The sequence below is a fragment of the Epinephelus fuscoguttatus genome, linkage group LG15 (genome assembly GCF_011397635.1).
Source record: "Epinephelus fuscoguttatus linkage group LG15, E.fuscoguttatus.final_Chr_v1".
Taxonomy (NCBI): domain Eukaryota; kingdom Metazoa; phylum Chordata; class Actinopteri; order Perciformes; family Serranidae; genus Epinephelus; species Epinephelus fuscoguttatus.
Genome location: NC_064766.1, coordinates 30,116,992 through 30,143,348, shown reverse-complemented (window position 1 = coordinate 30,143,348; position 26,357 = coordinate 30,116,992). Strand labels below are relative to the sequence as shown.

General features: G+C 42.0%; 1 protein-coding gene across 2 annotated transcripts in view; it reads left to right on the top strand.

Annotated features, from left to right (window-relative positions):
- The first annotated feature begins 13,063 nt into the window (after positions 1 to 13,063).
- Positions 13,064 to 26,357, top strand: part of LOC125902380 (leucine-rich repeat and immunoglobulin-like domain-containing nogo receptor-interacting protein 3) — a 66,494-nt gene continuing 53,200 nt past the window's right edge. Inside the window, exons 1-2 of one of the 2 annotated variants that reach the window (XM_049598688.1) lie at positions 13,064 to 13,099; positions 17,630 to 18,389. The gene's annotated coding sequence lies outside the window, so the exon portion shown is untranslated. Of the gene's footprint in view, positions 13,100 to 15,331; positions 15,399 to 17,629; positions 18,390 to 26,357 lie in introns of those variants that run through there. The other variant, XM_049598687.1, reaches the window with a different exon arrangement.

The following is a 26,357-nucleotide window of genomic DNA, read 5'->3' as shown; positions in this document are numbered from 1 at the left end:
GGTATCACTGCGAAAACACACTGTGCTTCTGTGCCATGCTGAAGATTTACATCCAGTCCAGAGAGTTTTTACTACTTGTTACTGCACAGCAGTTGTTGTGGAGGTAAAGAAGAGAGGCACCTTACAGCTGTTGCATAGCAGTGAATCCACACAGTCCTGCCTGCACTGAAGATCTGTGTGAAACCTATGTGTGAAGGCTGAAATGTGCTTCTGCAAAGATACAACAGGAAATAGGTTTTTGCTTTTCTTCAAAATCTCGACTGCAGAACTACACGACGTGTACCTTCAGCCCCATATAGGGCAAACTAATGCTGTTTGGTTGAGTAGGGAGGGACTGCAGGTAGCACAGAGGTTATGGGCCAGCATGTGACTGAAATGAAAAATCAAATAGCTCACTCTTCATTTTTGAGATTTATTGGTACCTTATTATTTTTCATGGTTGAGAGCAACTTCTTGTGCCATAATTTATTCTTTTATTTCATGTAATAAAAGTTTTTAAATCCACTTTTGCTTTTATTTTCACAGATGACAGTGAGGTTGACTGAGACACAGTCTCTAAGGCTTAAGGCAGAGAGAGCACACCTCTCTGCCCTTCCACGCGCCCACGTGGAAAGCATTAAGGCACATAGAGCAAACCTCCCTGCCCTTCCACGTGCCTACATGAAAAGCCTAAGGTAGGGAGAGCAGCAGCAAAGACCCCCCTGGGAACAGGGAGAAAGCAATAGCAACAACACACAATGAGGGACCCAAGCCGGAATCAACATGGTAAACGTCTTAGACCTCTAGGCCAGTGGTTCCCAAGTGGTGGGTGGGTCGCAGGTCCATTCTGAATGGATCGCAAGTGACTCGTGAATGTGTCAAGTTTGTAAAAAACACACTTTTTTTGAAGAACAGGGAATTTCTGGTACAGAGCTTATATTTTGAAGTGCCGTTTCCTGCTACAGAGTCAGTGACTAACGGATAGCTACTTAGAGGCAGCAAACTAGCTCAATGACATAGCCAAATGCAAGTATGATAGTAAATATATTTAACTGTGTGGACCTTGAACTAATGACCAAGGAGAAATCTGGACCCCATGGCTGGACCAGTTAGAAACCACTGCGCTAGGAAACAGCAACACACCATGATGAACTTTATTTCTATAGCATTTCTGATTTATGAAATGCAGCATCTGCGCTTTGTATGTATTTATTTGTGCTTAGCACAGAAATGCAAAATAAAAAGAAGAAATAATTAATTCAATGACAACGGAGCAAATCCTTAATATGAAAATGAAAACAATGATATGGTTAAAAGCTGCAGAACAAGTAAGCATGTAAACTCTGAGTGGAGACTGTCTTATCACATAGAATGTTTGGCAAATATCGAACTGAGTTAAAATGATAGCAGAACATGCCACTGCATTGGCAGTCATTTGTTCATTGATTTGTGATGTATTATTTGTAGTTCAGTCAGGACTATTGTAGTCAAAGAAAACTTTAATTCCATTTGTTGTATTATATTTGGCAGTATGACTCTGTTCTGGGGCCTCTCTGCCTTTCCTCAGGCCTACATGGAAAGCCTTAAGGCAGGAAGAGTAATGCTTTCTGTCCTTCCACATGCAAATAAAGAAATCCTGAGGCAGAGAGAGCAAACCTTCCTGCCCTTCCATGCGCCTACATGGAAAGCCTTAAGCAGGGAGAGCAGCATTAGTGACAAACAGAAATGACATGGATAAGTCAGATGCAGCATGAAAAGGAGGAGCTTGGATGGAGGCCCAAGCGGCTTGCATAGGAAGCAGCAACAGTAGGCAGGCCAGAGCAGTTTAAATAGGACGCCCTGAATGAGATTCGTCAATTGATTGCATAGAAAGGAATCATGTGATCTATCAGCTGACTCCCTTCCATCAATCAGCTGCTCCATCAGTTAATTGGGCTGCTTGAGATCAGCTGATGTAGCTGGAAAGTGAGCTGAGCTTGACATCATGTCCTACATGAACTAACGCTATGCTCAATTTATTGTATCTTAAAAAGAAGTATTTTCAAAGTGTAATTATAATTCAGAGGTTGTCTGCACATGGTTTTCAACATGGAGGTGGCTATAAGCAGCACTTAGAATTTGATAGTGCTAACAGCCCAAACAGTGCTAACAACAGCAGCTGTGTTGACTGGGCTAACGATGTTAACCTGTCCATGCTAGCAGTAATTGCCGTAGAGCACTGTGCAAAGTGGCAGTGATTAGCTAGCCAGTGGGACATATACACAGGTATCACATACACATGTGGCCGGACAGTCTACCACAACAATGGACAGAGAAGCTCAGATTACAACACACACAGAGGTAGTGTGACTATACTGTATGTTCTGCTCAGGATGCCATTACTCCACTATATCTTTACATAGAAAATAATTATTTGCTCCTTTAAGTCAGGCCCGGATGTGTTGCTGTAATAAGTTGTTGGGTGGAACTCAGATAATTTCCTGGACACACACCTGAATCCATTTGTCAAGGCACCAATTTGTTCTCAAAACATTATGCTGTTCTTAAAGTGATGGAGGATGCATTTTATAGGGAGCAGGTGAGAGTGTTGGGAGTCGAGAGGGCGATATGAATCACACTCACAGTTTTTCAGGCGCAGCATCTGAACAAGATAGATGTGCATGTGTTTTCAACACACACACACACACACACACACACACACCACACACACACACACACACAACTCACAAATATTTTCTGCCTAGCAGAGGCAAAAACATGTTGCACACATGTTTAGCTGTACAGGAGTGTAACATTTCCGAAGTCCTATTTATGGGAAAAGAGGTACCAGTGCTGTGGACACAAACTGCACTGGGGGAGTTAACAAGGTCTTCCTGAGAGGTGAATTTTACATCGGAGGCTACATTTCTGGTTCCATTGTGAAAGTCTGTCAAAGGACATTTGTTAAACTTGGAATTTTTGGTATTTAAAAGTAGTGATTTTGCTTCAGACTGCCTCATGCAGTTTTAAGAATCCATCATCTTTTTATACCAAAGTTCAGTTATCCTTCCATGTGAATATATGTTGATACATTATGTATATTGCAGCCTTCAGGCCAGATCTAAACCAGCATGGCAATACTCTGAGCCACAAGCAAGAGATTAATGGCATTTGCCCACCCTCGAAGCAACTGCAGAGAAGATCAGTCCATCAGAAACCTAATTTCTGGAGCCTGCCTCCCCTCACCTGTCCAGTCCTCCTTATCACCTTTTCAGCATCCTCTCCCTCACCCAACTTCTGCTGTCCTCCTCCTCTCAGTCCCTTCCTCTGCTCCCACTTTTTACTCACATCACGTCCCATTTTCTCCCCATTTTCCCTCCCACTCTCCTCCTTTTTTGTCTTTTATCTCACGTTCTTCTCGTTCACAACGCATTATCCCTTTCTGATATCCTCCATGTGTCTATCGTCCATCTCCACGTCTCTGCCTGCTTCCAGTCTCCCATTTCTTTTCTTATCCTTCAATTTCACTGTTGCTTTTCTACCTCCAGCCCTCCCCTCCACATCCTCCTCCTGCTCACCACCCTGCTCACGTCCAGGTCTGTTTCCACTGATAAGACTCCCTGTAACACCCACACGCTCACGCGCACGCAGAGGAGGAGATAACGATGTTGCATTGCCAACATAGTTAGCATCACAGCTAACTGCTAGTCCTCTCTTCCCTAATATCATCACTAATGAATGTGTCACGAGTGATCTTTCTCTGAGTCAAACAGAAGCAGCGAGGAGATGAGAAAGAAAAGACGGATAGAGGGAGAGAGAAGGTGAACAAGAGAGGACAAAAAGTTCTTTCTTTTAAATCCATTTTGTTTGGGGCTGCACACTGAAAACAAACTTATTACCTGACATGTCATGGCCAGCTCAGGTAGAGAGAGTGGAGAATAAGCAGCTCTATCTGAGACCGCAGGCTGAGCTACAGGGCAGTCAGTTCATTATTGTCAGACACAGATAAAGTGTTTCTGTCTGAGCCACATAAACAGAGACTTTTCCCAATCAAGCACCAATAAACACAAGTCTCAATTAACGCCACATTTATCTGACCTCATCAGAGGGATTCCTGAGGAGAGTGACAGGAACATAATGTGAACAAGCAGCAATTTTAAAGTGAAAGGTTAACATTTGATTCACAGCATAATAAAAACCAGGCAGTATTCAAGTCTAGATATATTCTTTACTTTGTTTCCAAATGATTCGACTTATTTATATACTTGGGTTAGACTGCATTATGATTATAACATTCTGAAAAACCGAATTAGGCTTTATTTAGGATGTTGGAGGATATATAGGTATGAGCGCAGTCACCAGAAGAAAATGTTTGCATTATATGTTTCTGCAGACCATGAATATGTTACATTTGCACATTTCATAATATGTATCATATCAGCAATTTTAAAGTGATGATATATAATGATATATAAGCTGACTTTGTTATCGGGAGGTGGAGGGGATAGTGCATGGCATGACACCTAGTCAAGATGCCTGCTATGCTGCAGACCACTGGTCGAGACCAAGAAACAATGAAACAGATGGTAATTCTGTGAATCATTGCTGTGTTTCCAGTGAGGATAGTGCCACAAAGAGCAGTTGTTTTTTATCAAAACATCGCTGCGTTTTCTGCCAGGATAGTGGCACAAAAACTTGGCATCAAAACATGATCTTTTCTAACCATAACCAAGTGTTTTTTGTGCCTAAACCTAACCATGTTAACAACAGTGTTGCATAATAACGTAAAAATGTAACATATCTTGGTTTGCAGAAACAGCACTGGGACTTTTAACTGTACATGTATTTGTCTGCTTTACAGGTGTTCTAAAACATGAATTACATCAAACATCAATTAACATTAAATGAAAACTAAATGATATTAAAAAGCATCATCCTGCTGGCAAGAACTATTTGTGTTGGCCGAGCCAAATAGATAATTAAATAAGCAAACAAATCATAATCTGTTGACACATTTTTATTGTAAACTAATGGAGGGTGCTTGTAGGACTGTTTTACAACAGCAATATCACACTCGTGGTCGTGTTTGGCCGGCAGTCAGTACAACAGCACTCCTTCTTATGTGTGATATTGTTTAAATATACAATATACAGTAATATAATGTCATCCAATCAGCAATGATTATTTCAGAATTGTGATTGCATGATTAAGATATTACTAAATATTAGCTTTACAGCTAGCATTAGCCTTTTTAAGTATGGTAATTAGTTATCAGTTTCGCCCCTTATTTATAAATGTAATTCATTCATTCAGTTATCTATCTCTCTCTTGTACTCCTCCTGACAGGTGCTGAGGGAAGTGTGTGTCAAGTCAGCAGTTCCTTGTAGCTCCTCTAAACTCTGAGCCCTAGGGGCGTTAATATAGACAGAGCAGGCAGGGCTGTTGTACTGGGGCCTGTGGGGTGAGGGGCCCTTACAAATGATTTGGATCGCTTTATCGCTTGTAGTTTGAGCAGGGCATTACACTGTAGTTTAAACAGAAGATATTACATTATTATTATAACTCTTGATAAACTTGAAAAATCTGAATCTGGTTTTTTAGGATAAAATTACTTCAATTTTTGAGCAACCCTTGAATATCACATGTATGCATCTTTAACATATAGCAGGTTTTTATTTTGGAGATTCAGGGCGTCACATCCTCGGTATAGAGTTACTTGATGGGAAATAGCTCAGGTAATATGAGAAGCATGTGGTATTTTTGTGACCATGCTCAGAGATGTAATTCCACTTGGCACATGACTGTCTGCCTTTTGAGCAGGCTGACATGCAGAGAAGTTGCCAAACGCAACAGTAATGAACGAGGCTGTGATTAGTTTCATGACACAGCTGCTGATAGGGTGCATGTAGGCCAGAACAAAAAAAAAAAAAGACACCCATAATGTATGCACGTTTAAATGAAATTTCCTGTTTCATCACCAAGAAGTTGGTCCTATTATGGAATTAATTTGCATATCTTCAAATACTTAAGCATAAGGTGACAAGGAAAGGTAAGTGAGCATGAATCACTCCCACGACTGAAATTAAAACTTCACTTTGATGATAATGAAAAATAGACTCAGTAGCTCCATTTATCACGTAAATACCTTTCTCACATTCAGCTCTCTTAAACAGTCATGATTTATACCAGTTAGCTCCTGTTATATTCCATCCAAGCCATCTGATACATTTATGTCCGACCCACGTCCCACATACACTCACAACTCAAATGTCATCCTATTCTGTCCTAAATGTCAGTGCAAATGAAAGTCCTCCCAAAAGTGGGGCTTCAAGAAAGGAGACTGTCACTTGGCTGCCGTGTAAGACCCACGCTGGTATCAAATTCTTACATACATTTGCAGCCATAATCTTCACGCTCTGCACCCACTGTGAAGACATCTTGTGTATGCAGCCGCTGCACACCCACAAGGATATCTTTGCCATCGTTCAAGGTGGATGCCACGAAACAAATACCAGAACTGTCAGTGGAGGTGGAAATTATTTTATGACCTTGAAGTAGAAGGAGTGGTTACAGAAAAATGGGACCTCTGCCTGCCTGTTTCAGCAGTTGTGGTAGAAAAACACACTCAGACACTGATAATATTCATAAAACTATCAAAACTATCTGGTTACAGTAACACTTTCCTTAATTATCTCTGTAAGGTGTAAGCCTGGAGTGGATCATGTGTTTGGTTGTGTGTGTGTGTGTGTGTGTGTGTGTGTGTGTGTGTGTGTATCTGTCTGTCCCCAGCTAATCCAGCAAACTACTGAACCAATAAGCCTAATATATTGTGCGCACATGTATGACCGTAGGCTGGCATGGTTGCAGTGATTCATAACTGTTTTAAAAGCTGTTTAACTGATAGGTTTGAAGCGTCACTGACTGCTGACTCCTCACTCCTCTTAACCAACCGGTTGGCCGTCGGTCAAAGTTTGGTCTTTGGTGAGCATCTGCCGCCCTCGTCGATGCGGTGTGTCCTGCACCTTTGCTGCACTAGTTTGCTTTTGTTGGCTATTTCAGCGTGTTGAATCAGCGACAGAGCCTGTCAGTGAATGAAATCACTCTGATTGGCAGTTCAGCTCGGTGCATAAGAAGAGAAACGGAAGTGAGGAAAGTAAACAAAAAGCTAAAATCAAGAGAGGGAGTGAGACCAAAACAAACTTGTTATATAAGGTAAGATTATTTTTCTTTAGCCAAGAGCTCTTTAGCGGAAACATTTCATTTTGGTTTGCGTTACTGTTCGCTGGCGCATGTCAGATATGCTTTGTTTTTTCAACATTTGATTGTGTTGCTTATGTGCTAACTGGCTAATTAACATCAAGATGGTGTTCCAGTTTCCCTTTTTGAATGCTGGTGTGGAGAGGTATTTGCTCTCAGGCAGGTGCAGAGCCTACGTGCTGGTTGGCTGTCGGCTTTAGTCTTTGTGGTGTATTCATGTGCAACTTTTTTGACCGAGACATGGCGGCATGAGGCGACGCAGCAAGGGGCTTTGTAGCTGCTAGGTCTCTGACGTCGGTTTGGTGTGTCTGGGCCTTAAGAGCCGCAAGTTTTCCAGAAGTCGACTCAGCTAAAATCAACAAACCTTACCGTCTGTTCCAGGCCAAATTTCACCTTCACTGTGGCTCAAAAACTGAAATTCATGGAAAAGTTTGGTCTTATTTTCAACTTGAGCATCTGTAGATTGACCCCATACTTGATACACTATGATTCACTAAAGTTAGGCACGTTACGAGATTAATTCGTCCCCAGTTTTGTTACCTTGGCTGCCATCTTGAATGTAGGCCAGGAGGGACAATTCTGCTAGGTGCAGCTTTGTCACGTTCCAGCAAACCCTATTTTTTCTGTCCACTGCACGTCAGGTCTCAGCTTGTGTACGCAAGTTGGACTGAGCATGGAATAGCAGTGCAGCAGAGTAAATATGGCTGAGTTGGAGGATTGTTGTTTGGACCGTTTTTTTGACCGACATCGAAGTATTTGCAGCCAGATATTAATCACCTTAAAATGTATGGGTCAATAAATGGGTCACTTATAAACTTTTATATTTTATATGTAGGCCATAGGTCGGTAAAAATCAGGTATGTATAAATTAAATATACCAACCTGGAGTACAATTGTGCACAGCGATGCTGTTGACCGCACCAGTGATTTCCTTACATACTGAGTTTTTACGCCACTTTACAGGCTGCCAAATAGAACCAGTTGATTATATTGGACCTGGGACGTCAGCATTTCCATTTTTAGCATAGAGGAGTTTCTCTTTTTAGCTGTATTATGTCTTTCCATGCCATAAACTTCAGGGGCAACGCCTCTACACCAAGGATATATTAGGACAGGATATGTAAATGACGTTGTTTTTACCAGCTGCCACATTTATCAACATCCAATCATTCCTATGCAGTGATTGGCGAGATAAGAATGTTTCATAAATCACACACAAACTCTATCCTCAGATGATCTGTGCGCCATTGTATCTATATTTCACATACAGTGCCTGTCAGCAGGAGAAATCGATCTGCTCTGTGCACTTGCTGTGTCTCTGTCAAAAATAGACAAGGTGTGTATTTATATTAGCTTCTCAGACAATTCTGAAATGCGCTGGCTTCTTTGCTGGAATGGCAAGAAGAGTGGCTGCGATCAGCCCAGGTGGCTGATCTGGCAGAAATCTGCACGCTACTGAGAGCCCTTTTCTAGATCATACTTGTGGTTTACTGATTAATTCATTTGTTTGTTCTCAGCACTCTGTTTACTCATTTGTACAGTGGAAAGGTTGTTCATTAAGTACACAGCAGTGGAAAAACACCACCTGCTCCTTTGATGTTTCTGTCAGATGGCGGACCATCAATAATGTAAGAAATATCTGAAACATAAACAAAACGGCTTGGATAACGAATACTGCAGCAAATTATGCTTCAGGCTCTCGCAGGACGTTTTTCTTTTATCTGTTCAAGAACAAATAAAAACATAACATCTAATTTATTAAAATAGATCTGCAGGTGAGAAAGTAAAAACTTTTACTTTGAAACTTCTCTATATGTTGAACAGAGAGGCATGCGACAACCACAAGGAAGCCTGCTCACTGTGCACCACTCATTTAAAGCACAATGGTCTTGCTGTCATCAGATAAGAGCAACTCTTAATCCGACTCGGTCATGACGCTGCAGTGGATTTGTCTGTAGATAACACACCTCTAATTGACAGGAATCCGATTTTGCCGTAACACCGCATCATTTCTCTGTTTCTGGGTATAAGGCAGTGAGGCAAAACTGATCCCAGTGGTTAAAAAGTATATACGTAACAGTGTAATTCCTGCTGCTCATGAACCAAAGTATTAAACTTTAACAGCATAACCTCAGATATTACAACTGGATGATTGATCTAGAGCAGAAATAGATACGGTCAGTGGACAGATGAGTCTTGGATACCTGAGCTTGATGCAGGAGCTGGAGGTGTGAAGAGGCAACTCACCTCGGAGGTGTACGAATGTGTCCTCTGGTTTGTCTTGTTTTTACATTTTGCATCTTAGGTAAAATGTTAACATCAGCACTGGCAGGCCTACATTCAGATGTCTAACCTTGAACTATCTGTAAGCTGGCTGCTTCTTAAATCACAATGTGGCAATTTCTATTTCTCAATGTGTGAAATACAGAATACACAACATGGCAAAACTCTGAAGTTGTTTAAAGGCAGAGCTGGGCAGGATATCACAGGATGCAAACAGTTCAGCTTAATGTAAGGAATTACATCTGCTGTAATAATGAGTAATTGACTACGGTGTTCAAGCAACACCACACACTAGAAGACTTTGAAAAGACTTATAAATGACTAAAGTCTGACACCCTCTCACATCTAACGACAGTGTTTATGACACGCTGTCTTTAGATGTGAGAGGGTGTCAGACTTTAGTCTTTTAAGTCGTCATACTTTAGTCTCTTAAAAGTCTTTTCAAAGACAGAGCTGCAGCAATTGCTGTCTGCTTTTATTCCTTCTCCACCCTGTTGTGGTACAGATGGGAAGACACTCCACCAGCTCCACCGAGCTAGTTCACACTCTTGACTGCCCAGTTTGCTGCTTCCTGTTTGGTGCTGGAGAGAGCGCACTTACTGGTTGTCAGCAGTGTTCACGTAATTGAACCTTACTTTTTGCACGAGTCAACACTAAAAACGTACAATAATATGAAGTATGTTTGATTTCATTGTGACTTCAAGACAAGACTGACTTAAAGAGACAGTTCACCTCAAAATCAAAAATCCATATTTTTCTCTCACCTGTAGCGATATTTATCGGTCTAGATTGTTTTGGTGTGAGTTGCAGAGGGCTGGAGATATCTGCTGTAGAGATGTCTGCCTTCTCTCTAATATAATGAAACTAGATGGCACTTGACTTGTGGTGCTCAAAGTGCCAAAAACTGTATGTAAAGAACTAAACGGCAATGTCTCGCTCTAGAAATCATGACCTGGTTACTGGAGATAATCCACAGACCTTGCTGTCAGCGGTTTTCTGTAGGAACTATTTTCTTTCTACTAAACTACACCCATCAACCGTATCACTGTGCAGAAGGAAGCGTGCATCTACTCATGGACGAGAGGCTTGTGACAGCGTGAGATGTAAACATTAATGGTGTCCTCCTCAGCTGAGCTGTAATGTTAGCTATGGTGCTAGGTGAGCTAGCAGTAAACCAACACTTCCTTCCGCACGGGAATGCCCTACAACTCCAGCAAAACTCTCATGATTTTATTTCGACATTGGAAACTTGCCTAACACTGGCCAGAAACAGAGTTGGGTATAACGCGTTACAAAGTAATGCATTAGAGTACTTTGATTACTTTTTGCAGTAACGAGTAACCTAACGTGTTAGTTTGCTGTTTGAGTAATCAAATACTTAAGTACGTTTTCAAGCAAGACATCAGTTATTTCCGTTACTTTTAGAATGCTGGTCCTTCAGCTCCGAAACAGCAACGGCTGTCGTTTGGTTCTAATAACGGAGATAACATTAAACCTATCAATCTGAAAGAAGCCACGGAGCTTGTGGCTCGTTACGTGGTCGGAGAAATGCTGCCATTGTCTATGGTGGAGTCTAAATAGGTGGAGTAGGACTCGCTAACAGACATATTTCAGACTCAGGACTTGCATTATGCCTGGTACATGCTACACGCTGGTACTCACCAGTTATCCCGGTCGTCTTTCACGGCGTGTGTGATGTCATTGGGTTATTGTTGTCCTACTTTTATTACTTTCACTATTATTTGAATCACTGCCAGAACTGTGTCTTTTCAGTTGCCAGCCGACATGATGTTGTTGTAGTCACCTAAAAGCGTCAGCAGATGGCAGGAGCTACATTTGAAGCGCCATAAGTAAACTGTCAAGCTACTGTATCTTCTGCAAGAAGTTCTGACAAATGTTTCAGAATAAAAGCCTATTTAGAAAATGGAGGGATTCTCTCAGCCAAGGTTGTAAGGGCCTTTTAATTTGAAACAAGTGTTGAGTTTGAAATGACGGTGCGATATGTTAACTTTACAAAGACAACGGAGCGGATAAAAAGTAAATATATAAACACACAGAGGGATTAATAAATAACGGACCGTCTATAATGTAGTTTGTTTCAAATGAAGCTGGGAGCCTCTGCAGTTGTGGTGAGTAAAAGCCCCACTGCTATTTGTTAATGTTATTACTTTATGTCCGACCGTGAGGATGTACCACTGTTTGCTAGCTTGATGCTAATGACAGTTACGTTAACTTAAAAAAAAAAAAAAAGTACTTTAAAAGTGCTTGAGTTACTTTTCTCAGGGAGTAACGTTGGAAGTTTTAAAGTAATTGAGTTACTTTACTTAGGGAGTGACACAGTAAAGTAACTGGTTACTTTTTTAGAAAGTAATGCAGTAATGTATTTTGATTACTTTTAAAGTAACCCTTAACTTACCCAACACTGAAACATACACTGATGGAATACGTTACAAATTACATTTTAAAGGGAAATTTCGGTTTATTTCAACCCGTCTCCTATCGTCCTAAATTTGTTTCAAGTCACTAGTGACATAGAAATAATAGTTAGCATGTTAGCCGTTAGCCTAGATACAGCCGTAGCGTCAGACCTGTTAAAAACTTAATTGAACGGGCATCTTTTCAAGTGCAAAGTTAGTCCACTAAACAAGCTTTTTCTCCACAAAGACCGCCTCATATCGTTAGGATAAATGTCAGAGAACATATAGAAAACGACATGTAAACGTGTTGTCTTACCTTACCGGTGTGGTGCCATGTTTGTTGTTTACCATTTAGCTAAGGCTGCAACCGGTCCCATTCCTTTCAACAGAGGTACTCCTCTTCTGTGGGCATTGGGGTACAGCATTCACAGGTAACGTTACACCACTGATCTCCAGAGCTAAATCCTTCCAGCAGCCATTCCTCCTCTGTCGTCCTCTAACGTTACCTGTTGTACCTCTCTCTCTCCTCCTCCTCCGTTCTTCAATTTCACAACGCTCTTCGTCAGTGTATTCTGGCTCAAATAAATGAGGGCGGCCATCGCCTCTCGATGTGGAAAGCCTATATACTAACATTCCACATTTAGGTGGTCTTCAGAGTTGTCTTACCTTACGGTGTGTTTACCGTTTACCTCTGCTTCCCAAAGCACTGCCGAAATATCGCGAGAACACGCAGCGATCTCATACTGTGCCTGAAATCTCGTGAGAACAAGCTGCAGCAGCTGGAAGGCAGAACCGGACAGTAGCCTGAAAGGTTCATTCATTTATTTTACAAAAGATTTATAGAATAATGGCTGACTTTTTGCCAGACTTTGACTTTGTGAAGGAGGAATTTGATTTCGCAGAGTTTGATGGCCACCCTCATTTATTTGAGCCAGAATACACTGACGAAGAGCTTCGTGAAATTGAAGAACGGAGGAGGAGAGAGAGAGAGGCACAACAGGTAGAGGACGACAGAGGAGGAATGGCTGCTGGAAGGATTTAGCTCTGGAAATTGGTGGTGTAACGTTACCTGTGAATGCTGTACCCCAGTGCCCACAGAAGAGGAATGCCTCTGTTGCAAGGAATGGGACCGGTTGCAGCCTTAGCTAAATGGTAAACAACAAACATAGCACCACACCGGTAAGGTAAGGCAACACGTTTACATGTCGTTTTCTATATGTTCTCTGACATTTATCCTAACGATATGAGGCGGTCTTTGTGGAGAAAAAGTTTGTTTAGTGGACTAACTTTGCACTTGAAAGGATGCCCATTCAATTACGTTTTAACAGGTCTGAGGCTACGGCTGTATCTAGGCTAACGGCTAACATGCTAACTATTATTTCTATGTCACTGGTGACTTGAAACAAATTTAGGATGACAGGAGACGGGTTGAAATAAACCGAAATTTCCCTTTAAGGCATGTAGGCTATTCAGTAATCTGGAGTGGAATATGCTTAAAAGTAACCCTCCCAACACTATGTTGATCATTGGCCAGCCTCATGTTGCACTTTCTATAATCAGCAGCAAATGGATAATTCACCGGAAGAGAAGTAAATTAAGAATATCATATAAAAAAAACATGGAGGTAATGCTGTAACCGAGTCTGATGTTTTGTTTGGAAGATGAAACTACTGGAATGACATTTCTGCACTTAAAAAAAAGGACATTTTTATACACCACAGGAAGAAAAGCACAGGTGCAAATAATAAAATTTATGATGGCTGAATTCCATTTAGCTGCTTCAGTTTCAGGGTCCTGGTGTAGTGCATGCAGGCTCACTGTCACAGTTTACTGGGACACTAATAGATCAGAGCTGTCTCTAATATCACCAGTAACACCCGCGATTTGTGTGTGTGAGGAATGAGATGATGAAACTGGTGCACGTAGACATATTTTGGCAGTGATATGAGTGTTTGGAGCACACTGAGCATACAGTGGAGAAGCTGCAGGAGTGGAGAAGAAGTATTTGGGTGGTATTGATCAGTGTTGCAGCAGGGGAGAGCATTTCAACGATTGATATCTCAAAACCTGAGATGTTACTGAGCAGATACATTTTTGGGACCTGACAGCCTAATGTATGGTTGCAGCGGAGATAAAACATGTGATGTAGTGCCTTTATGTGTGGGAGGGTGGGTGAGATAGGCTCAGAGGTTGGAGCGGTAGGTGTCCGTAGACTTGGCCTCCACCAGGCATCATGACGTGCCCGACCCCTGGCCTCAGGGTCGCAGGCCAGACTTCTCCTTTCCCGCGATGAGCTGTTATCTGACCTCAGGGCCAGTCAGTCAGGCTAGAAGAGTGTGTTTCTCAGCGTGTGTTTCTTTGTGTGCATGTGTGTGTGAACCTCAGCACCCTGTGATCTGATTTACCCTGACAAGGCAACAGGACAGAACAATAAAAAATGTCTATTTTCTCTCTCTCTCGTTCGCTGCCTCCCTCTGCACGCTTCAGGCTAAATAGGGGAGATGATTAAACATAACAAACCCACTGGAGGAATGACATTCCCAAAGAGTAATTTTTGGAGCCTAAATCCCTCTTTTGTGTGTTATACTTATAATAATACATCAGGAACAGTTTGGTGCCATTTGGCTCAAAGAGCTGCAGCAAAATTTGACACAAGACCAAAGCATTTCTGTACATGTGAGTGGATGTTTATGATCTCAAAGAAGTATTTCACTGCTGGCAAGATGGTCTTTTCATAAAACTGGGCTGTCTGTGCAGCAGAGAGATGCAAAGACTTTTGAAATTTGTGCAACGTGACAAGAGAAAACAGAGAAAAAGGGGCTGTGGTAGAAAACCTACAACTACCACAGTGCCTTGCGCCACACTGGAGCAATAAACACTCTTGCTAGTAGGTGACATATGCAAGGAAATACAGCAAACACTATGCAGAATCCAGATGAAGGGACTAAGCATAACATTTATATGGATACTGGCTCATGTAGGAATCAGTGGAAATTAAATAGCTGACGTGTGCAAAGGAGGCAACGAGAATTAACTATATTGACATACCAGTTCCTTCAGGTAAAACAGAAAAATGATGCAAAATATGATGTTGTCAGAAGGGAACTTATATTGAACCATAAAGAAATTAAGTTAAATTTTGATTTAAGAGATATTTTACAGGGAAGGTCAGGTGAGGAATGTAATCAAGCATTGTTACAGTATCATAGGAGAATGAATCTGATCGAGAGAACATGATTTATTTTATTTATTTGTCTAAATTGATCTATATTAGGATTTCCCCCCTTGTTATCAGAGTTAGTACATTTAGGGTAGATTGCCAATCCACACTCCATACCAGTTGGTGGCGGTAATGCACCATAACCGCCATAAGATGCCAAGCAGAAAGAAGAAGAAGAAGAAGACTAGCGAGCTTGGCTTTTCTACACAGAAAACAAAATGGCGGCTGGCTGTTAAAGAACGATTTTGAGTTACAGTTAAAGGGTAAGCAAAGTATGTTTCTATAAACATTTAGGCAGCTCAGTAACCGAATTTTGCTTCATATTTAATCAACACTGTTTAGTTTTATTGTTTCATCTCAGTATTTTCAGCCTCTGTTCTTACAATACAGGAAACCGGAAACGATATGGCGCCTGCTTGTTGTTCGTATTAGAGCCAAACAGTTCACTATAATATGTTTCTGAAGACATTTTAAGCTAGAAATATACAGTACAGTAACTGAATCTTGGTTTGTATTTGACCAGCGACGCCTAGTTTTACAGTTTGATCTCAGTTTGAGAGAGAAGGAGAGGGGCGACTGTCTCTGAAATGCTTTTGTTACTCTGTGTCTGTGATGGTGGCATATGAAAATGTTGAAGTGCAATCCGTAGTTTGAGGAGCAGCTTTAGAGCCAGCAGGATGAGCTGGAAGATGAACAGAGAGATCTGGGTAATGGTGAGGTAGAGGGACGTTTACTACAATTCATTTACATTCAGTAGTTGGATGGGCTCCCAGTTCTTGTCGTGCTAACCTCTTAAAATCCTGAGGTGACTTTTGTCTCTTTTAGCATTGATTTGTGTATTATCAGTATATTCAAGTCACGAGCTAAGCTTCGGTTTTTCTTCAAACTAAATATTTTTTTTTCTAAACCGAGGAGGGTTTAAAGTTTAACAAAGCTTACTGATGTTCTGAGGGTATTTCTAGAAAAAAATATATACTCTACTGTAAATCTGTTGTGCTGTAAATGTACAGCAGAGAAAGTATTTGTCTATGCAAATGGACAGAAGATTATTTTAGGATTCTAGAGCCATGATAGCAGCATAGCACCAGGGACGGCAATGTCAGTCTCTCAGTCCAGCACTATAGTCCAAACTGAAACACATTATATTAGGTGAATTTTCACGAAACTGACATTCATTGTCCCCAGACAGTGTACCTTAATGACTTCGATAATTAACTGACTTTTGATTTAGTCCCACCATGAGGTTATTGTTTGTGGTTTTGAGGGAAATGTCTCAAAAACACATTCATGTCTCGCCCAGGATAAATTGTGAAAACTCAGGATGATCCTCTGACTTTGGATCTTGTGCCATCATCAGGTCAATTTTTTTATTATTATTTTTTGTACACAACAACTAAAGTGAAAGTTGAAAACAACTCCAGATTCACTCTTGCTTTAGAACGACCTTTGTCGACTTGCCAGTTTGTCTCGTTATATATGTTATTCTGTGCTGGTTCCACGACTGAAGTTGTTGAAATCCGGCCCTTGGGGAGTGACTTTTGGCGTCAGACACTGCTGAAAAAAGCTGTCCTTTCAAGTCGGCATAATACGTCGCTGGTTTCTGTTATAGTTAAACAGCGCTCGTTGGCGTCACGGTCGAACAAGAACAAGAGTTAAGGCGGTGAAAGTCAACAACCACCAACTTTCATCTGGGAGGGCAGTGTTCGCTTCTGGTAAGATGGCAAAGCCAAACCCTGTTCTTATCGTCACATATTGACATTTGGTCATGGTCCACGTCCACATATGATGTGAAAGGTACCCTGGGTGCGTTGGTTGTTGACGTTCTGTTGATGTGTCAAGTTCTGCCTGTTACATGCATTGTCTTCTTTCAAGATACACTTCCCTTTTCACATGACATGTAACATTTGCATACAGTCTCTTTCAAAATACATGCACTACATCAGCACAACAATGCGAATTGGCTTTTTTTCCCTTTCAGCAACAAACACGTGGTGGGTTTAGCAAAAAAGAATTGGGTTTGACTTCAGAATCTTATGGGTCACAAACACCGCTTTCTCAGGTGAAAGTCGATGTTTGTTGGACCCATCCACAGCACTTGGATTTTCGGCGCCTTAATTTTGGTCCTTGTTCCACCGCGTTTCCCCCTGACACCGCCAGGCTTTGTTAAACTATAACGGCAACCGGCTGTGTATCATGCTGACGTTAGAGGACGCCTTTTTTTCATTGGTTTCTGATGCTGCAAATCACTGCCCAAGCGCTGGATTTTAACGACTTCGGAGTGAGACCAGGCTCTTATAAATGATATATGATGATGATGAATAGCTCAAACTGGTGATATGTCACTTTGTGCTTTTATTACATTTGTTTTAATATCGTGTTAAATTGCATGTTATCTAGCCTATATTTATTCAACCGTAACCTGAACTTGGTTTTGTCTTTTGTAAAGCACTTAATAGGTTGTTTTTAAATTATAATTTATTTTTCTCTCCTTCAGGCTCAAAATGCTGTGATCTTCCTCACTTCTGGTTTTTCCGCCTCCAAAAATCTGTGTTTTCAGTCTCTTCGTTTTTCTTCCTGCCCGGCAGTTTAAAGAGACTCCCTAAGCCGTACGCCCGGCAGCCCACTGAATTGTGAATCCAAACAGCCGGAGCAGCAGCAGATAGACAGTGACTGAGAAACGGGAGGGAGGGGGGGTAGTGAGAGATAAAGAGTGAGAGAGCAGGGAGAGAGCAGGGAGAGAGAGAGGGAGAGATGAAAAGCATGCTAAGCGAGAGAGAGGCGCTCACACTGAAGGAGGCAGAGGCAACAGCTACAGCAACAGCACGCTCCTTCCCCATCCTCCCTCTCTTCTCTCATAATCCCACATCCACGCCGGGGGAGATGGAGGGCGCCCTGACCCACTGAGGAGCTCTGTCTGAAGGAGAGGACAATCTCACATCAGCCCCCCCCCTCCTGTGAGCGCCCGGATCATATTTTTGGGACAATAACCAACAAGGAGTGAAAGGAGGTGTGTACACAAACGAGCCTGCCGGCGGGAGGGAGGGAGGGCGCAGGAGAGAAAAGAGGGGGATGAGTGGCAGGTTCGGTACAGCTGCTGATGCCAGGGTCTGAGAGTGAGACAGACTGAGGAGCGGAGGGCTGGCACGTGTGGAGCAGGGTCTGCAACTTGTGGGCCAAGAGGAGAGGAAAATAGATTCACATACGCACACAGCTGGACAGATGAGGAGGCATCAGGGACCACGCTTCAGTCCTGGGTATGTCCACATACACTACACACACTCGTACACACACGCGTTTATCCTCAATGGTGGCTGTGTTTTTACCAATAGAGCTCGGAAACACTTGAAACGCAACAGTGCGTGTTTGCAGATCTTCGGGGTTGACGACTACCCACCCTGACAAGTCTCCCTACTTGCCCTCAGATACTTGCAGCAAAGGAGAGAGGATGAGGAGGAGAGATTATGTGTGTGTCTCTCTGACTGTGCGTGGTCATGCTTTACCATCTACATCCTGTTATTACATTATTGTATAGCACTGGAGGCATTTCGTAATGGGTTTCGTAAGCTGTCAGAGTGATGCATGTAAATAAACCTCCACTGGTGGAATGTTGCCATGTCTCACGTCGCCGGAAAAATTAAACAATCACTCTCAACACTTGTTTGTGTGGCTGTAACATTGCTCATGACATTAACTTTGTGCATGAGTTATTTGCGGTCATAAATTGCGCACAACAAAAATCTGAGAGGCGTAACTTGTGTAGCTGCTGAAGCCGGGACTTGTTTGTGCACTCTGGTCTGAGACATGTATAGCTCTGCTTACCCACTGCAGGAGGCCATGTGCAGTAACATGACATGTGTGGCCATGTGTTATGTCACGTTGTGACAGAGTGCATATGGCTTATGACAGCAGGTTTGCATGAGGTGTATCACCCAGCCGCTCCTATTTCTCTCCATCTAAACCCCCCCCCCCCCCCCCTCCTCTTCCACCATCTTCCTCCTTTCTCTGTTTCCAATTATAGGCTGTCACCTCTCTTGCTTTCCTCCTGATCCTATCTCCTGTTTCATTCTCTTGCTGAGCAATTACCTTTACCTGACTCTACCCCTCCGGATAGCATGGCTGGTTAGTTTCCTGTCCGCCTTTTCAACAATCAAAGTGAAGGATGGTTGGTGATTTCGTGGCCGTTTTCTTTACCCCAACCTGAGCAAAGAGCGACCTCCGTGACGCCTAAACATGGCAGCCACTTCATATTATTGCTGCTCTCATAGATCTAGAAATGATATGTAAATAGGAAATAGCTGTGGGGGCTTTTCAGTGTGTGGAAGAATTATGCCTCTAATCATGCAATCAGCTCATTATTTCCCGCTCCTCATTAACTTGTTTGGGTTTCTAACTTTATCGCTGTTCGCAGTCTCGTCTTCCCTAAAAACAAAACAAAAAAAAAACCCTCACCCAGACAGAGCTGGCGGGCACATCGCTCCCAGCATATGGGCAAACTTGCTGTTGGTGTCTGAGAGAGGAAAGACTTGCCAGAGAGCTCAAACCCCTCCAATCACAACTTTTCTTTCCCGCTGATTCCTTTCACTCCTGTATCTAAAACCCCCTGCCTTTCAAGCCTCCTCTGTTCCTTTTTCCTCTATCTCCTTTCCTTAATCATCTCTGATGATGATCCCACTTTATAAACTCTCTACTACAACAGTACAACTCACGCAGAAACGGACATATTTACATAAACACAACCCCACACTCCCACACACCAGTATAACCCTTTTAGCGCAGCAGTGTGACAGCTACCTGAAGGATAGCATCACTGTCCTTTCTGCTGCCAAGCCTGTAAAATTGAGTGAAAGGACAGAATGGAGGTAGAAATAAGGCACTGAAGAATCACTGACAAGACGGATAAGGCGAGGGGGACATAATTAACAGAAAGAGGGAGACGGGAATAGAGACATTAAAAGGAGATCGAGGCGATAATACAATAAGGTGAAGAGTCATAGAGAAGGAAAGAGTTCAGATGGTGACTGAAAAATGGGAGAATGTGGGTGAAAATGTTTGGCCTCTGCGTCGACAGGTGCTGATTGCTGATGTCTTTTTCCCATAAATGGACACAGCGGCAAAGTGATAGTTTTTAGCCACCCTCGGGGAAAGATGGTGGAGAGAGACGGGGAGAGAGGGAGAGACGCTGATCACCAAAGGAAGCAGAGAGTGTTTGATTTATTTATAAAAGCATTTCACTCGAAGGAAAATTCTGCTTTATTACAAGTTGGGTCATTTGTTATAGTTTTGGCTATTATTCCTGTCAGTTATGATGATGTTTTATTCACATGGGGGAGTAACAGGAGAGGTCAGACAGTAACACAGTTGGCAAACCAGCCAATATGTTAGTCAGATTAACTTAATTTGGATTTAAAACTGCAGGTGAGCACACTCAAAATGTTGGTAATAACCCCTCACGGGGAAACTGTACTGCAGACAGGTCCCGCTGGTACAGTGCAGTCAGAATACTAGTCTGTGTTTTTACAATTATTTCACCTTTTTTTGTTTTGTAGCGTGGCTCTTTTCATGTGATACTAAGAGAGCTTTACACAGGCTGAATTCAAAAACAGCCCTGGCACAGCCTGAGACACACATTTGTTAAGCATAAAAATATTTAAAGCTGCTCTGATCAATATTTTTATATTAATGTATGAAGTAACTGTGTAAAATAAAAGGTGTCACTGGCAGTGATGAAACCACTGAGAATTATCCACCCCTATCCAAGTGTTTTAGCGTCTTTCTGAACACTGTTTGGTTTTACGGCCCACACACAGTTGTGATTTCTTGCACAACTTCACCTACTTTCAAGGTCAGTGTTGTGAATGAACACATTTAAGGAGAGCATTCGTTGAGCATGCTGATATTTTTGGTGAACAGTGAATTGAACACATCAGTTTGCAACTTATGAACTCGAACATGAGCATTGTTCACTCTCTCAACAGTTAACAATGCTCATTTTACATCACCTGAGGATTTAGGGCACCTGGCATGGTTAGTACTAATGGCACTTCTGACAGCACAGCTACAGGTACCACTGGAGCCAGTTCACATGGATATTTGATGGACTTTTATGCGGAAAAAAAGAACAGATTCCAGTGGAGGAATATTACATTTATGCAACTGTTCCAGCTAGTTCTGGAAAAAAAAAAAGTTTGAAATTTGAAGCGACACATTGAGCTGAAGCATCTGACCATTTTTGGGAAATTTCTGTGAGCAAATGATGATCACAAGATTTTATTTTACTTTCAAAAAAACAGAAGGCATGAACAAAAACAACCCGTCGTCATCCCAGCTTGTCAGATACCGGTGCTTGGGCAGTGACATGCAGCGTCAGAAACCAACAAAAAAAGGCGTTCTCTAATGTCGGCTTGATACGCAGCTGGTGCTAGGTAGCCTTTTGTCTGTGAACGTCCAAAAGTGACACAACTGACGCTTGTTCAGGGTTGTCAACGAATATTCTAAATTCGAATTTAAATTTGAATTTGAAAGAAAAATGGACCTTCGAATGTGAAAATTGATATTCGATTGTGGAGAGAAAAACACCCCCACCACCGCAGCAGTCCTCTTTGCGAGTGGGCGTTGGCATCAGACGCGCATTTCTCCAGCCTGGTCGGCAAGCGGTTCTGCTCCCAGCTGTCGTCTCGTCACCCGGCTTGACACATTCACTCGCGGCTCGCACAGAAAATAGACCAGACGCCGAAACGATCGCTGCAGGGCGCGAGCCGGTCATGGTCCAGTGCTTCGAGGCTATTCGCAGCACTTCCGCGGGCAGTGTGGCCATGGGTCAGAGAGGGGGGAGCGAGCGAGAGGTCCGCGGTCGTTTATAACGTAATGTTATAGATAATTGTTTTATGTGTTTTAATGTGTAGGTATGTAAATGTTTTCAAAGACGTTTATGTTGAAATAAAAATACCTACAAGGAGTTACGTTTCCTTGTATTAATACATATACAAGTATGTTTCCTTGTATTAGTTTGCCCTCTTGTGGACATAATGCGGGAAAAAAAAATATTGGAATGGTTCGAACCTATGAGTTATTTTTAGAAGGAATATTCGATTGTCATTTTTGAGCAATTTTGACAACGCTTGTTACATGCATTGTGTCTTTTCAAATTACACTTCTGTTTTGAAAGGAAATGTTAAGTTTCTGCTCATTACATGCTTACAGTCTTTTTAAAAAAAAACAGACATTTGAAAGACTTCACTTTTAGGTTTATTCCTTAAGTTTAGGCAAGAAAAGGATGTGGTCAGATTCAGAAAAAAAGTCATGGTTTGGCTTAAATAAGTTCAGGCCTTACTAACGTAATGTCATGTCATGTGACATGTGTCACTAATGTAGCATCCCACACATACTAGAACACGATACTGATACTGTTGTGGTGTTTAATGACCCGTCCACCTCCCTTCCCACCTGCCCTTTACAGACTTTCTCACTCTTTATACTTAGGCAGTTGCTAGAGGCTTCATGAGTAGACACCACCCACTGTGTATCATACCACCTCGAAGAGCGTCTCTGTGCATTGGTGTCTGACATAGACATCCACTGAACAAGTACTTGACAAGTTCGCAGCCCTCTGCATATTACACTGCCACTGTGCGTTGGTATCTGACGCAGAGTTTACTGACAAAGCGGCAGTATTTGATGAGTTGGGACTTCAAACTTAGTCCAAAATTCAAATACTGAACTATTAAGGTGAACTATTTGATTTAATTCCGTTGAGGTTGTGAAGTGTAAATGTGCACAACACTGTTCAAAGTGCATGGAGAAGAAAAAAAGTCAGAAGAGGTCAAAACTCCAGCAACACTTGTGAGACCAACGTGGTTCAGCTTGGGGCCTTCTTCAAGGTCATCTTGGTCTGTAGCTTTAATGATTTGGTTCATTTTCACGGCTCATATCAACCTCATTTTCGTCCGTTTTCAGTGGCAAACCTCTAAAAATAAAACAACTGAACACTTACTGCTCGGCACCAGATAGCAGGCGGACAGTGTTAGTGACTAGCTGGTGAGCACAGTGGAGAATTCAGCAGCTAGAGAGCCAAATTTTTTCCTCAGGAGTTTGTGTAGATCAACAGAACTCAAAGGATTGGACTTGCATATGTAAACACAGCTCCAAATATTGTTGCTTCACGTCTGCTCGATATGTAAATAAGCAACTAACACATTCGCGCAACAGCCTAATATGGGAATATTGTGTTAACAGCTTGTTGGATCATAAATCAGTTACTTCACTTTTAAGGTAGATTCAGAGTTCATGTGCACATATACAGGATCAGGCAGTTAGCAGTAAGAATGCAAAGCTCTGCGTTGTTGTGCTGTTTATGTTTAGAGGGTGCACTAACCAAACTGCTGCGTGTCAGACAGGTCATGGACATTTATGATTTTACAGTATATGGAACATATGACTCATCCAATACATTGAACCACAAAGTCCAGACAGTTCGGGCATAAATCTCAGAGTTTGCCTTCTTTTTCTCTTCCAAATGTATTTTTCTAACGTGGGAGTTTGTTTAAAACCTACAGCAGCTAAGCCCTGCATCAAGAGCACAAACATCTCCACCATGTTAATTCCATTCAAAACCTGTTTGATCATCTGAGTGCTTGGGATTCTTGCCCTGTCTGACTTCTTTGAAACAATGTTAAATTGCTGAGTTCAGTTTTATTATAACCGAAAGGAATGATGGTCAGAGCTATGAAAATAAGACAGGTTGTGTGAAACCAGAATTTCCCTTAAAGGCTTAAACGCCTCAGCAGAATGAGGAGTTCAGGAACCATGGGAGTTCCTAAAACACAGAAGGTTAAGACCTCAGGGAGAAAAATGAGAGCGTGATGTTTCTGCTAGAGGAGAGAAGAAGCTTGTGGGCTGCGTGGTGAGAGGATTTGATTGGGAAGGTGACCGGGGGTGTGTGGGCGTGTTGAAGGGGCTTTTGCTCGCAGTGTGTGCACAAGCATGTGTGTGTGTGAGTGTGTGAGGTTGATGGTTGACCTTGAGAAAATGCACCAAGGGTCTTAAAGGATGCCCAGTGTGGAGGATTGCTGCTAGTAGATTGCTGGATTGGTGACAAACACACACACACACACACACACACACACACACATAATAAAACACCAGTCTTTATTAAACTGGAGTTACAGTGCAGAGCCTCGTGGTTGCATCAGAGGTCACTCACACAACTAAATTTAATGGTCTTGCTTCCAGTGTCATTCAGCACAACATCATGACTGTGTCTGCTGAGGTCATTAGGGCTTTAAAGGAATCCTTTACTCCCCAAACGACCATTTGTATGTCAGTTACTTACCCTGTGTTAAGTTGATTTCACGAGGAGTACTTTGGTTTACTCGCATGCCTCCATGGTGAACGAATAATTTAAAAACTGAGGAACTTTACATTAATTACAAACAAACATTAATTAAGTCATAGGGGTCCAAAGTATCTGTCTACAAACTCCCACACAACTCGTGCGGTAAAATCCATTTCTCATTTATCCAATTGTATGCTCAGTACTTTCCCAACAGACAGTCCTTTCTGATAGGGAACTGAACTGAAAGTGAAATGTATTGCAACTCTCTTCATAGCCAGACTCCATTGACAAAAACAGTAATTTTACATCGCTGAACACAGGAGCTGCTGACCTACCATTGCATTGATCAGTAGTTTGTTTGTGTCACTGTGACCTTGGTGGATCTAAATTAACCCTTAAAAAAATAAAAGTCACACGATAACACAAACAAATCAATCAGCCGAGGCAGTGGTAGACCAGCAGCTCCTGTAATTCATCAAGGTAAAATTACTGTTTTTGTCAATGGAGTCTGGCTTTGAAGAGAGCAGCGATAATTTTCACTTTCAGTTCAGCTCCCCGTCGGAAAAGTTTGTCTGTTTGGAAAGTGCTGAGCATGTGATTGGACAGATGAGACTTGGATTACACTGCAGGAGCTGTGTGAGAGTTTTTAGATAGATGATTTGATATTGTTTTACTGTTTTTGAACACAGACCCCTCTGACTTCAATTCATCAAGAATGTTCTTTGTTTTTGGATCCTTATATCACCAGAGGTATGTGAGACAAATTGTGCTTTCTTCTCAAATTCAGTGTAACATAGGGTGAGTAATTGATATACAAAAGGTCATTTGGAGGGTAAAGTATTCCTTTACCCGCTTGCTGCTGCTGTTGTTGCACATGTACAGTGAGGAATAAAGGGCATGATCCCAGTCAATAATGAACAAGCGTGCTCCTGTCTCGGGGCATATAGCCAGCAGGTGGGAACTACGACTCCTCTGCCGTCTCACTGCTCTATTACGACCCCCTGACCTTCTTCCACACCGCCTCTTCCCCTCCCTTCTTTTACTCCCTCCCTCCTGTTAAACGTTTCTCTCTCACACTTTCCCTGTTTTCATCATTCTGCCCTTTCACTTTCCATTTCGCTTACTTTAATTTACTTTCCCGGCTGCATTTTCTCAGACGTGACCCCCGTGCCTTCACATTCTGTTGTTCATTCTTCCACTTGTGGTTGCCGTCTGTCTGTCTGCCTCTGTAACTCTCCGTCTCTCTCTCTCTCTGTGGGCTGCTATGGTCTGATAGAGTTTTAAGGTCATCTGGTATCTCTCGCCTAACGCTCATAATGAATTAGCATTTAGTGTTGCCTCATTATTCAGTCAGACACAACCATCCCCGGAGTCATTCTCAGTCTCTTTAAAATAAACTGTCAGATTGAATTTGGTGATGATTGAATCTTTTCAAATTATAGAAACCTTACCCACTCAGAAATACAAAGTCCTTGAAGGTTTGTCCATCCAATCTTCCTGTTAAACAGTTCAATCCCACTGTGACGGGAGGCTGCTCAGTCAGGTGCAGATTCATTTGAAGCAACAAAATGTTCTCATTTCACTGTCTTTAGGGCTTTCTCTGTCAAATGCAAATATGTTTTGTTTAAGAACTTTTATTTGATTGTGTACAGTTACTCTATGGCTTTGTCTTATTCAGAAGAAAGCGTCTCATTTTGACACCTCACTCTGAGCCTCTCTAATAAGGTTTCTTGTTCAAGCAGAAAAATAAAGTATTTGAGACAAAACAGCCTTTTTTCCACAACATCACATAACTGAAGTTAATGTTACACTCTGCCAACAGCCATTATTATCAAACTGCCTTTACAAGCAGAGTAAAAAAAAGTCAGAAAATACACTATCTTAGTGAAAA